We start from the raw sequence: 14,563 nt of genomic DNA on the forward strand, positions 1-14,563 counted from the left end.
AAAGGTAACCATTAAAAGATAGCTTATTAACCATTCAGACTTAAAATAACCTCTTAACTATTAAAATGCTATATAAAACATTAAAAGACAGCCTTTTAATAACCGTTAAAAGGGTACCAAACAGTGTAAAAGCATTAAAAGAAAAAAAGAGAAAATTACTTTTTGCGTCCCTGTGATTTTAGGGCGGATACACAATGAGTCCTTGAAAATTTGTTTGAACTGGTTGAGTCTCTGTGGTTTCAGAAACGAACAATTTGAGTCTCTGTGGTTTCAGAAACGAACAATTTGAGTCCCTGTGGTTTCAGTAAAATGAAAGTTTACTCTGAAAGTTAAGTAACGGCAGGGACTCAAATGGTTTATTTTTAAAACCACAACCAATTTAAAAAAGTTTTCGAGGACTCATTGTGCCTCCGTTTTAAAACCAATGGGACGCAAACAGTAATTTTAACAATAAAAAATCTATTTGAACTTTGTTTGTGTGGGTCCCAAGATTTCACTAAAAGTTTTAAACGAAGATCCATTTTCATACTTTGTAAACTTTCCCAATATCTTTACATCTGCAGCTCACATCAATGGCGATCATAACTGAACCAAGTCCTCCCACAAACAAACCCACGTCACCACCCCCAAACCCAAACCCCTTCACTTTCTGGTTCTACTTCACCCTCTCTGTCTCTCTTCTAACCCTGATTCTCGTCACAATTTCAAATCTTTCCACTAACCCGGATCCCAAATCATGGTTCCTCACTCTACCCACAAATCTCAGGCACCATTACTCCAACGGCCGAACCATTAAAGTCCAATTAACCCCTCACGGCGACTCACTTGAAGTCTTCACCATCCAAGATGGCCCAATGGATTCCTCAAGTCAAGTGCTTATTGTTCACGGGCTAGGTTCAAGTTCTTATCTTTTTAATAAGGTTGTAAAGAATTTGGGGCAAAATGGGGTGCGTGCTGTCGCAATTGACCTTCCGGGTTCCGGGTTTTCGGATAAGTTTGTGACGGTGACCGAGTCGAAAGTGATCACGGGGTTCGGGCGGGTTTTGGAGATGTATAACGAGATTAAAGAGAAGGGGATTTTTTGGGGGTTTGATCAGTTGGTTGAGCAGGGCTATGTGAATTATGATTATGCAGAGAATGAGATTCGGGTGTCGGAAGTGAAGAGTTTGAGAGCGGTGGAGGTCGGTCCGGATGAGACGGGTCGGGTTCTGGGGCAGGTGATTGAGGCGTTGGGGTTAGGGCCGGTTGATTTGGTTCTTCATGATTCGGCTTTTAATTTGGGGGCGAATTGGGTGTCGGAAAATCTAGGGTTTGTAAGAAGTGTGACGGTTCTTGATGGTGCAGCGGGCAAATCGGCGTTTCCATTATGGGTTTTGAAAGTGCCGATGGTTCGAGAGGTTGTTACAAGTTTTGGGTTTGTTTTCGATAAGGTTGTTAGGAGTTGTTGTTTGAAACCGGGTGGCGTGTTGGATTCGGAGAGTCATCGGGCTCTTTTGAAGGGTAGAGATGGAATTAAGTCGGTTGTTGAAATGGGGAATAGATTGAATTCTAGTTTTGATGTTGGAGAATGGGCTAAGTTAAATGGTGTGAAGGATTTGCCAATGCAAGTGATCTGGTCTAGCGGTTCATCTGATGAGTGGACCGGAAAGGGCCGCCAGGTGGCTGAGGTGATTTCTCAGGCAAAGTTTGTCACACATTCCGGTGGCTGTTGGCTGCAGGTGAGAATACCATAGTTTGTACAATGGGTTGCGCTTTGGTTTTTTGAATATATTATTGCTTGAGGTTAGTATAATTTAAGCCTGGAAAACTGGGGGGGGGGGGGGTTGGGTGGGTTCGGTTGATGATTCAGAACTGGTTTAGGTTAATACGAGTTCTGAGCAAAATTAGTTTGGGTCAGAATGGGCTGTTTTATAAAAGTATTTTGACTTTGTTCAGGTCAAATCAGGTTATGGTCAAACCGAGGTCGGTTTGAACTGAGACGGTTTTAGAAAGGTACCAAAATAAACTCGCCTGCCATATTTTAAATGGTGGCTAATATATTTGGATCGTTGGTAAGTCAACAAGTTTTATAATACTTATCTAATTTGATGCGTTGACTGATTTGAGGTGACCCAAAATGACCCGTTGATTTTTGTGACGTATCCAAATGTTTCCGTTTTTTCTGTTTGCCTAAATCAACCTAATTTTTAAATAACAGTACTATAAATTGCTAAAGCTAGGTTAACAAACATATTTGCTAAAGCCTATTTTTTATATAATAGGCTTGACACACTTAACTTACTTAAAATAATACAAGCCATCACCATTTCAAATGAGTTATGGGGGATTGTATTTTATGTTTGAATGTATTACATAAATATGCAGAATTGGTAACTGGTTAAAACAGGCGAGTTTTTGTTGTGGCCGGGTTGGGTTGACTTTAAACACTCTTTTTCAAAATCATTTATATCTTTTTCAAATAATTCCTGTACGGAACATGAATTCATATTTCTTAAAAGAGTTTTTTCTTTTTTTTTTGTTTTTTTTTGCAATAAAAATGCATTCTGTGTCTTTCGACCTGCTTGACTTAGTTGACCCGTTTTCATTCTAGCAATTTTTTTTACCACTTTGAGAAATAGACTCGTTCACAAGTGAATGGATCAAAGTGTCTCTTTAATGGGTAAATCTGCAGAACGTATACACGACACAGCTGATCATTTCATTTTAATTATTACTTTATTTGTGCGTGCAGGATGATACAGCTGATGAGCTGGCAGAACATATACGCGGGTTCGTGTCCCGATTGCCAAAGCCCATCAAAGTCCCCACAAAAGAAGACCCTGTACCGGACCACACTCATGAGATGATTGAGGAAGCAACAGCCAATGTTGACAGTCGCGGTTATGGTCTGGAAGTTGGCTACCCAACTGATTATGGGCTCAGGCCTGAGTTTTAGTTCAGTGTGAAATACTGTCGCAAAACATATGGCTGTCAAAGATTTTGTATCAAGTTTTAACATCATTGGTTTTTCTGTCTAGTAAGTAGCACGGGAACGGGTACGGGATCAGGATACGGGGACGTTACGAGTACGAGAAATGGCAAAAATCAAAAATATGGAAAGGGTACGGCAAAAAAAATAATAAATTTAATAAAATATACATCTCTACGTCAAATTACAAAATGTTTTAAAAATAAAAAATTAAATAAAATAAAATAAAAACAGTAAACAAACAAAAAGCTAGGTAATAGATTTTATGTTTTTTAGGTTAGGTTTTCTTAAATGTTAAATATACTTTTAAAAATTTAAAGACTAAATGTAACTAATAATAATAGAGGGGTTAAATATTGAAATGCACAACCTAATTTTAAACTTTTTATGTTAAAATTTATAAGTTTTAGAGACTAAACACAAATAACTGAAAGTTAAGGGGGTTATATGTAAAAGATGTAAACTTATTTGAACTTGAAAAACCCCAAAACCATGTTACCAGCCGCCACAATTCTTTTTTTCCTTCTTCTTTCTTGTTCCCGCATAAACTACAGCTCTGGAGCCAGAGTTCGTCGCCGGAGTTCACTATGTGGCCGCTAAAATTCATCCAAATCAATATAGCATCCGGTAAAGGCCGTCCCCGAAATCTTTAGTTGTCGTCTCCGTTTTCCAGAATCTTTTTACGGCCCATCCCCAATTATCAGAATCGTCCGGGAAACGTTTCGGCGGCGTTTCCGTCCCCATACCGTCCCCGGGACGGTGACTCACCTCTTTCAGGCGTTTCCGTGCATCATAGAACGTTGTTTATGAAAAAGTGATAAAAATGGTTACGTATTTGAAGTTATAAATCATTTTAATGTAAGAGTTAAATATTTTTGAATCACATTGGAAATACCCACAAGCATTGTCAATGTTTAAAGTCTCGGATAGCATAAGTTGCACATTGTTAATTAGTGATCGCAATCTGGGTTTGATGGTTTTTTAGGGCAAACTGTAAACCAAATTGAAAATGCATTTAGAGGCCGACAAACAGTAACACATTTTGTTGCTTTGAAGTATAACCAAACCATTGAAGCGTTGAAAAGGATTAAATTACAACAGAAAGTTTTAAAATTCTCATGAACATTCGTGAGTGACTGAACTGTGATGCGACTGTAGGGCTTTAAATGAACAGGACGTTCAGTGAACATTTCGTGAACCGTTTGATGGGAAGTTTGTTTACGTGCGTTCGTTTAATAAATGAACGGACACAAACAAGAACTTTTGTTTGTTTAGTTAAATGAAGGAACATGAACAGAGCGTTTGTTCATTTGTGTTTGTGAACGTTCAGTAACGTGCTCGTTTATAGTTGTTAATTAAATGTTTGTTTTATATTTTCTTATATTATTTTAATCGTAATAACCAATTTAACATTTAATTATATAATTTATTGTTTACGTTCAGTTCATTTTGTTAATAATTTATTGAGTAAAGTCTTCGATTTAGCTAACAGTAAATCTAACTTGTGCTTTATTGATATTAACATAATATAACCGTCGATTAGGGGATGACTATTATAATCTCAACTGGGTTATCAACCCATGTACACCACGGACGGAAGTTAGAAAAATCGTCAAGTTGATATATATGTTTATATGTTTCAACAATTTGAAAAAACTGTATAACTGTATTTATATGAACGGATTATTTTACATATCCACACAACCGGAATACAACACATTTTTTAGTTCAACTCTTTTGAAATTTAATTATACATAGGCCACCTCATCTTTAAACGGAAAAAAAAAGATGTTGAAAGTCGTTTGACATAATTCGTGTAATTGATGAATGCTTAGCATGTAATAATTAAGCAAAATACAATACACAACAATATTATCATATATTGTTTACAGATACGTTTTTCTTGCATTTGTTATTGCTGCATTGTGAATCATCTCTTTTAACCATTTGCTACATGTCTTGCAAGATAAGTAGAATGATTAACGGATGAGATTTTTTCTCGAATATCCGTACTCGTATCCGTTCAGTACCTGTACCCGCACCTATATATTCAGTGCGGGCACCCAGATTTATTGATTTTAGGTATGAGTACAGGTACGGGTATTACGGTTACTCAGTACCCGTTAGGAATATGTAAGGGTTTTTATTGGGATTTCCAAACCTCATAATTCTAACCATATTTTTATTGAGATATCCTCAATGCTTTAACTGGGCTTTTCAAAACCGTTGATAATCAAAATATTAAGTACTAACAGTTCTAATCAAACCAATCAAATCCTATCTCTCTTCTCTTCTCTTCTTTCAATCAATAACTAGTAATAGCCACTAGGAAGAAATTTTATAGTATGGTTGATTTGTTTCATTTTTAGTTTTGGTTGTGGTATTATTGTTTTGGTTTTGGTATTATAGATATTTGATTGTCGGTACCGTATTGATATCGATACCAAGTTTAGTAGAGATGTAAAAAAAATGGCACGAACGCGAGTACCGTACCTAAAGTACCCGTACCGGTACTCATACCCGTACAATAAAATTCAGGTACGGGCATGGGAACCTAGATTTATTAATTTTTTGGTACGGGTACTTTCGAGTACAGGTACGGGTACAAGTACAGGTGTAGTACCGATCTCATCCCTAGTATGATTGTTGAGTTGGGGGTAAATACTTGATATTGCCAAGAATGATAACTGATTTAACCTGTAATAATTAAAAACACAATATTGGGGTAATCTTTCGAGATTTATTTAATTAAAACAGATTTATCAAATACTAATAATAACCTTCTTAACTTGGATTCGGATTTGGACTCGGCAATGTTATTGAATTCATTCTTATTAAGGAAATCATATTTAACACATCAAATGAGAGAGTGGCAATCAACCTCTTATATGAACCCGTTTAACAAATTGTTTTCTCACTCAACCTGTATATATAACTACTAAACTCTAATGTTATACTATTAAGCATAAATTAAACATATATGATAAGTTGAAAAGATGAAATTTATATAGTAACGTACGAACCTTTACCTAAATGAAGTTATTTAACTTCAATGTGCCTATCGGCCAAAGTAGGGTTGTGCATATTTAGGTCCGGACCGAAAAACCCGACATGACCGACCCTAAATAACCTGAACTTGGACCGACCCTGATTTTACACATGCAATCGGTCCTTAATCTCTAGTCTAATCGGTCTCGAGTCGGGTTCAGGTAGTAGACAATGAAAACGGGCCAGAAACCCGAAGACCGAATTCCGTATACTAAAAAAACTTTATTCAGGCATTTTATCAAACAGTTGGTGTGCACCTATAAAAAATAAAAAAATACTGTAGAAATACAAGTTTGTAATGAATTAAACCCATAATAACAAATTCAAACAAGAATTACACCAACCCCATACATATATTTTCATCAATTTAATAATTTGATGTAAAAACATAAACATTTGTATGTAATTAAAAAATGTGAATTACCTTTAAAATGGGGAAGAATAGTAAAATTGGTGAAGACAATGAAGATAGGGTCATCAATTTAATAATTTAATGTAAAAACATAAACATTTGTATGTAATTAAAAAATGTGAATTACCTTTAAAATGGGGAAGAATAGTAAAATTGGTGAAGACAATGAAGATGGGATGTTGAATTGAAGTCTGATCAGCTGTAATTTCAAACGTGTTTTGTGTGTGAATCGCTTGTTCGGTCTACCCCTGTGTAACCGGTAACCGAGACCGACTTTTTGAATGTAAGGTCCGACTTTGGTCTTCAATTTAAGGAATTCCGGGTATCGGTCTTGGGTCGGGTAATACTCGGGTCGGGTGCTCACATGCTAAACTGAAAGTGTGAAACCATCTATATCTATATATACTATTAAAAAAATATGTTTTGCTTGTTTTCTATTGGTTAATTTGATTAACTTTCATATATACAATGCATTCTTAGAATTTGTTGATAATAAAATAATTCAAAAACAAATTACATTCAACATAACATAATTTAATTCTCTAGACCTTTTAAATTTAATAAATGTTTGACAATTAATAACATTAATAATTACATAATAAATTATAGTTTTTAACTCTCCTATTTTTGTTGTATCTTTCAAAAATCATTTTTGCATTAAAAACCGTTTGATCATTAATAACAATATTAATTAGATTAACTATAGGTTTCAACTTTCCTATTTTTGTTGCATATTTCAAATTTATGTACAAACTGATTACCTTGAATGAAATCGAGAATAACATTCATTTCTAAATTAACTAACAAAAAAATATTTATGTTATTACCCCTCTCTATATACTTTCAGTTTTACACAAGAAATTTCACACCACACCGTTTCATCTATCAAATTCTGTAATTTCGCATTTCTTTGTAAGGTTCATTTGTATTACTCAAATTATTTCATTCATTCATATTATTGATATTGTTCATATATTTTAATTATTATCAATTTAATACTTTGTTTGTATTCTTTTTATATAATGGAGCAAAAAAAAACATGTTTAATGAGTTGGTGGCTCAAAATAAATGCAAAGTTTGAAGACCTTTTTTTTTTCCTTTCAGTTTGAGTGTGTTTTGTTTTGTAAGACAATTTCTTCATGTTTCCAATTTGGTTTGATTTGTGTTGGTTTTTATATATTGTATGAATTTGTGGTTTGTTTTATAATTTGGTATTTTATATTCTAAGGTAATATGCCAATATCTAAGTCTTTAACATAGCCGCTGTTTGGAAAGTAAATATTTTTTGAATTTGTTACACGTAATTGTTTTAATTCTCTTACTTTTCAAAACATACTTTTATGGCATTTGTATTTTGTTGTCTTCTTTATGTGTTAAAAATTAGATCATTTACCTATGGTATATGATTTTCCAAATAATTATTAATAATATTAAACATTTTATTGAAGTTAATATAGTAATCACCTCGATAACTTGTACTCAACATGTTATCTACTATTTGTTAATCAACAAAAATTTTTTTATACTCACAAAAAACATGAGTAACGAAAAACTATTTATCAATTATAAGGTGTATATGTTCATAACAAATTTTTAATTCATGTTGGTTAAATATATAGTCTATTGGGCCATAGCCAATTTTTCTTATTAAGTGTCTCTTTTTTTTCTTGGTTAAATATGAATGTGAACTCATTGTAGACACATACCATTGCTTTACGCTAACAACACACTTATTAGTTTATGAATTTTAAATTTTTAACTTTTAATTGTGTTTTTAAACATTTACTTTGTATCTTATTTTGGTTTATCTTTATGTTTGACAATTATTTCTATTCGTACCAGTATTACTTACAACTAAATATCATATTGTCGTCCCAGAAAACATATTACAAATTTCAATATAATATAAAATTATATATGTTTGTTAGACGATTTCTATATGTCCACCCGTTTCGTGCACGGGTCAATAACCTAGTTTAAACAATAAAGAAAGGCATTTTAGCTTAAATTATTTCAAGAAGAGAGAAAATGTTATATGAAAAAGTTAAATATTTAGTTATACTGTTTATACCGTATAATTTTCTAATATTTTGTAACATTCAACTTTTGTTAAATAATAAATAACAGAAAGTTTTGTTATGGACTGTGTGTCGTTAAGTTAGTCGTGTGTTAAGTGTTTGGATAATATTTGGATTTGGAATTGTGAGTGGCTTGTGGGGCCTATAACTCTCCTATATAAGCCCAACCCCTCCATCCTTTCACCATTTTGTTTCCTTTCACCACACACACACACTCAAACACATGCTTTCTCTCTACATTCCGGATCCAAATCCGTGCAAAAAGGAAGAACAAACCTCGTGTGTGAACGTCATCATACACCAAGAATCACGTCCAGATCCTCGAGTTGTTTCAGATCTAAACCGAACCCGAGAACCGAAGGTGGGTTTTTGTTAAAAAGGTTAAGTTTTAGGTCGGTTTCGACATGCAAACTGATAGAATGGTTGATCGAAAAATGTAAGAAAAACATAAACTTGGTAAGTTATAACCTCTTGGGTGCATTTTAAGCTAAAAAGGTGACGGTTGGACTATGAGAAACACGGGTATACAAAGTTAGTACAACCCAAAACCCATAAAAAGGGCTAAGACGGGTTCTAAGGAAGAGTCTCGGGGTAAAATGGTGCCAAATTAACAAAATAAGGTGAATCGGGTCTATTTCACACGAAAAGGGTTTTGCATCGCCTGCCATGCGAAATCTAAGAATTTCACATCGCATGCCATGCGAAGCGAAACGGTCCATGCGAAGCGAAATGGCCATGCGAAGCGAAATGGTCCATGCGAAGCGAAATGGCTATGCGAAGCGAAATGACCATGCGAAGCGAAATGGGTAAAGCGAAGCGAAATTCTTCCATGCAAAATTTCATAAAATTCATTTTCTGATGCATTTTTGTTAAAAGACTGTTAATGAAAATAAAATTTTTTCGAGCTGACCTGGCAGCTCAACCCCAGCCAGGGGCTATGCCCCTTGGACCCTGCTAGGGGCTGCCGCCCCTAGACCCCGCTACCAGGGGCGCTGCCCCCGGACCCCCGTTAGTTGAGGGCTTGATTAACTTAGATGTAGGAAGTAGTAGTAATGGATAATTGACACGCGTAATGTATTGTCCAGTTAGCCGTGCACAACTAGGGAGGGGCATTACCATTAACGGCGAGAGAAACCGACTTCAGGTGAGTTCTAGCCCCGTGTATATGTTATGTTTTCGGGGCTGTGTGCATACTCCTATGTGGTACATAATACACTTACTTGATTAGTAAGTGTGTGATACGTGTATGATTGTGCATTGAATGTGTTATTGCATAATGATTGTATGAACGAGTATATATATATATATACATACTAGAAGATATGTAAAGTACGCACGTATGATAAATGTATGGTTATTCGAGACAGAAGGGACCAGACCCTTATAATATCTGAGACGATAGGGACCAGACCCTCATAATATCTGAGATGATAGGGACCAGACCCTTATAATATCTGAGACGATAGGGACCAGACCCTCATAATATCTGAGATGTTAGGGACCAGACCCTTATGATATCTGAGATGTTTAAGATAGAATAGCTTATGGTATACCATAGGGTGTGATGAAAGAAAGTATGCAAGTACGTATGCATGTAAATAAAGTATGTATGAAAGAAGTGATAGTAAGTAAGGTACGAATACGTATCTTCGAACACGTATGAGTAAAGATGTGAATGTAATGTATGTTAATTGATTATCTAGAACTCACTCGGCGTAGCTGACTTTTAGTATGCACGCAGGCAAATAGTTTGAGGCAGCTGGCTTGAGGAGGGACACATGGCATGAGCTAGAGAGACTGGCATCTACGAAGAAGTGTCATGACTGTCTTAATTAATGTTTATGGAAAGACAATTTGTATGCTAAGACAAAAATTAATGTTTTGTAATGTGATGTTTGAAGTTTTAAATTATTCCGCAAAAGTTTTAATTAACTCTGATTTTAGAACTGTGTTTATGAGTAAATCCAACACCAAAGTAGGGTTACCGGGAACGGGGCCTTACATATTTTCTGAAAGTGGTTTTGAATGGAGGATATAAAAAATATAATGATAAATTTATAAAAAATATTATTTAATTTAACAAGAGAGAATATACAGTGACTTTTAGTGTAATTATATGTTTTATATAGATAGAGGTGTACAAATAGGGTATTAGAAAAACTTGGGTTCGGGTATGGAACCGGGTTCAGGTATGATCGGGCATTGAAAAATTGGGTGTTAGCAATACCCGGGTCGAGTTCGGGTCGATGTATTGGCTTGAAAAACCATACCCTATGTACCGGGTTCAGGTCGGGTGTTGAACCGGGTGCTCAATACCCGGGTATTTGAATACCCTGTTTTCGAGTATTGAAAAAACCCGTTTTTGGGGATTTGAATACCATATTTCCGAGTATTAAAAACCCGCTTTCTGCAGCTTAAGTCAAGGAGCCTGCTTCGTTTTTTTATCCAAACTCCCTTTTTTGCATACAAACTTCAAAGTTTATTCAAACATATATAAATAACTAAAAAATGATATTAGAAACATATATATATATATATATATATATATATATATTAATTCAAGATGGCACAAAAACATAGAGAGTTCAGGTCATTCCGGATAAAAGTTAAAATCACTAAATCGTCTTCGATGAAGTTGATCGTCTTCATTTAGTCCCACAGGTCCTAAGTTCCCATTGTCTTTTCCAAAAGTCGAAGACTCGAGCCGCTCGACATGATTTCACATATTGATTCAAAATTGTTATTGAATCTGACTTCAACATGGAACCGCAATTAATGCATCGAGCTTTGTTTGAATCGGACAAATTTTACATAACTCGAAATGAGAAACTAATTGCTTTTGAGTTGTAGGTAACGTGAAGTCAAAGTCCCACACAAATTTAATCCTAATTATACTAATTAGCTAGTGGTAAATATTTATCGAACACAGAGAGTTTATGGAAAATATGTTTACTATATAGTTTATGAACTAACAAAGTAAAAATAAAATGCAAAAGGTAATCTCAAAGTTTAGTTTGTCTATTTTGAATAACTGAAAGAAAATTTCAATTAACAAGGAAGTTTGTAAACGACTAAATAAAAGGGTGTTCCTCCCGGGTTTCAGGTTTTCGCATGACAACAAATGTTAATGTTCACTGGAAAGAACCACAAAAACGTGGTTCGTATATGTGCAATTGTTTGTTATTAAAAGGAACTAAGTACTCAGTTGCATAAAACGTGAGGTTGTTACCCAACGACCAATTAATACAGCCAACCCAAATCCCTACCACTAAATCTCAATTGCCAATGGCACCAAGAAGGTATGGTTCAAAATCTAGGTCAAACAATATTAACAAACTACAAACAATCACATGAACACCAAAATAATACTAAGCACGAATGATTAGATTACTATTCCAGAAATTAAAGAACATTACATAGTTGTCTTGCATTAAACCTTACATCCGGGAAGAACACAAAAGAAATTAGCCACTCATCATTTGGATGATCATGTTAATGTCAAATCCGAAATCCAAAATGATAATTGCTTCAATCTCCCCTTAGAAATCCTTAAAACAAGTGTTCTTGAACCCCAAAATCGCCCCTAAGAAGTCTTGTTCGGATATATGATAAAAGACAATGAGAAGTCTCTTCCAAAGTTAAATATAAAGCAAAACTGGCATTCAACATCGGCCTCTACCGTAAGCTACGGTGGCTACCGTAGATTATGGTAGCCTTCAAATCTCCACGGTAGAAAGGTTTTGTCCACGTTGGAGTTTCCATGAATACTTCCTACCGTAGCTTACAGTAGCTACCGTAAGCTACGATAGCCCCAACTAATTTTTCATCTTCCTTACTCCTTGTCTTTGTTGTTTACTTCATACTCGATTCTCTTGTATGCTTTTCACCATGCTACATCCTAGCCCCCTTTTATGCCTCTTGTGCCTATAATAACAAAGTATGCCGTAGTCATCCAATTCCTTAAAGTTAAACTGTTAATCATACGATTATTATTATATTTATAATGATTAAGGGTTGCCCAACGGTCCACCCATCACATTCCCACACTTACCCGTTGCTTGCCCTCAAGCAACACATTCAATCTCTTTGGTATATTTTTAAATCCAACAAACATTTCATCCACTCCAACTCTCAATTAAGGTCCCAAATCATACCTTACTCACTTGTATTTCATATATGCCTTAGCAACACATCACACTTTCTTAAAAAGATAAAAACTTGCCAAACCTAATATGCTCTTTGTTTTTTTATCTCACGCAACACTCCCCACGATGAACTATCAACTCAGTAAATTGTTTACATCTAGCGACACAAAGGCACATCTATAATAAGCTTGTACAACTATTGAAATTCCACCTAAATGAATTTTTAGATACTTGTGCAAATCAAGAGGGCTTACCTTGGGTTGTAATGGGGCTAGGTGTTAGGGTACGGCATGGGAATATTGAAAGTAGCGTGAGCGATCCAATCCAGCCAATTTATTACATACAAAGCACAATAAACCGTTATATGCATCTCTAAATCTTTCTCCTTCTATTTTATTTTTTTACTTGGATCAGCTGATCTCACACGTTTTTATTAACATCAAGGACTACTTCTTCACAATTCACTAAACTGAAATCCCAGCACATGAAATAGATTATTAGGCCAGATCTTTTCGCGAATGTATCAATTCATGGGTTGTCAATCGATAAACACTAAGTTCAAAAGTGGTTTCTAAGGAACTAACCCCCCACCCCTCTCGTTAACCACGCTCATATGTATAATGCATGAGGCCCAACCCCCAATACCCACACTCGCACACATCCAGACGAGGCTACACCTAATTGCCTCTATCATCTTTGCACGCATATCAAGCTAAGGTCTTTGAACGCATCCATTGCGTAAGTTCTAACAAGAAAAGCCACATTACCCCTCTCAAATAATGACCACCATTTCTAAAAACTATGATGTTGCGCGAGATTACCATTTAAAAACATGCCACCCTTGGCTAGAAATCTAAAACAACCATTACCAAAAGCTACGCTACACTCATACAAAAAGAATATGACCATGACAAAGGATCTCAACCTTAACCCCACCTAAAAAAAATCATCCCTCATCCCCACACATGGGATACATAGTCCCCAATGTATGGTTTTAGAAATACCGGTGGTGCACCAACTTCTCCTGTTTTTTTCTTCTTATTTTTTATTTTTTATATATTTTTTCAAAATATATATTTTAATATTACTAGAGTAAACACCCCCAACAATCACAACCCTTTAATCAACATATTTTCGTAACTCCACCTAACCGCCCATGCCCCAACATCAACTAAAAGAACAAAATAAACTGTACGAGAACACGACCTGAATAGTTGCTGACGCAGCTCTAATAATGTGTTTGAGGCGGCCCAAAGATGGACGTCATGATTTCCGTGAATTACCCAAATCCAAAAGCACCTTGACCGCTACCACTTCCTTGATCTCCTTCCTCAGACTGTTGAACCGGCTCTTGTGTTGCTTGATCACGACGAGGATCTACCCACATTGAATGGTGCAATGATGTCATAGGATATGTAACACTACCATCCTATGGTGGTAAGGTAGTATAATCTATAATCAGTGGGCTTGCCACAACCGGTTGTCCCGCGCGCCATGCCTCATGTATTCGCCTATTTCTATCATCCTCATACTAGAGATTAATGTATTGCTGAGCGGCGTAAGCATGTATGCTGTTCCATACCTCCTGTCGATCAAACCTTTGTTTCTCTGCCTTTTCCATACTTGCCCCAATGTGGGTCTGATGATTAAACAACGCTTTGTGTAGTTTCACACCATTGATAATACTTAGGTGGTCTCGTATTTATCACAACATCACGCATACTTCCATGATGAGCCCGATTCGGATCAAATGATTGTCCCGCATAATCAAATGGTGTAGTACTCGCATAGGCAGATTGAGGTGGTTCCCTCCTTTGAGTAACTTGGCTAGAACCTGCTCCCTTTGTCTCTGTTTCCATACGTTCACCTGGCTCATCCTCATAATTATCATCACCACTTTCGTTTGCTTCAC

The 14,563-nt window shown here is 35.7% G+C and overlaps 1 pseudogene across 1 annotated transcript; it reads left to right on the forward strand.

Moving 5' to 3' along the window:
- The first annotated feature begins 572 nt into the window (after window positions 1-572).
- On the forward strand, window positions 573-2,935 carry LOC143565946 (protein AUXIN RESPONSE 4 pseudogene; annotated as a pseudogene). The gene is made up of 2 exons (XR_013141156.1): window positions 573-1,718; window positions 2,732-2,935. The product of XR_013141156.1 is annotated as a protein AUXIN RESPONSE 4 pseudogene (transcript).
- The last annotated feature ends 11,628 nt before the right edge of the window (window positions 2,936-14,563 follow it).

This window comes from Bidens hawaiensis, unplaced genomic scaffold (assembly GCF_021521415.1).
Source record: "Bidens hawaiensis isolate Kalapana, Puna unplaced genomic scaffold, B.hawaiensis_p1.1 tig00022666_1, whole genome shotgun sequence".
NCBI lineage: Eukaryota > Viridiplantae > Streptophyta > Magnoliopsida > Asterales > Asteraceae > Bidens > Bidens hawaiensis.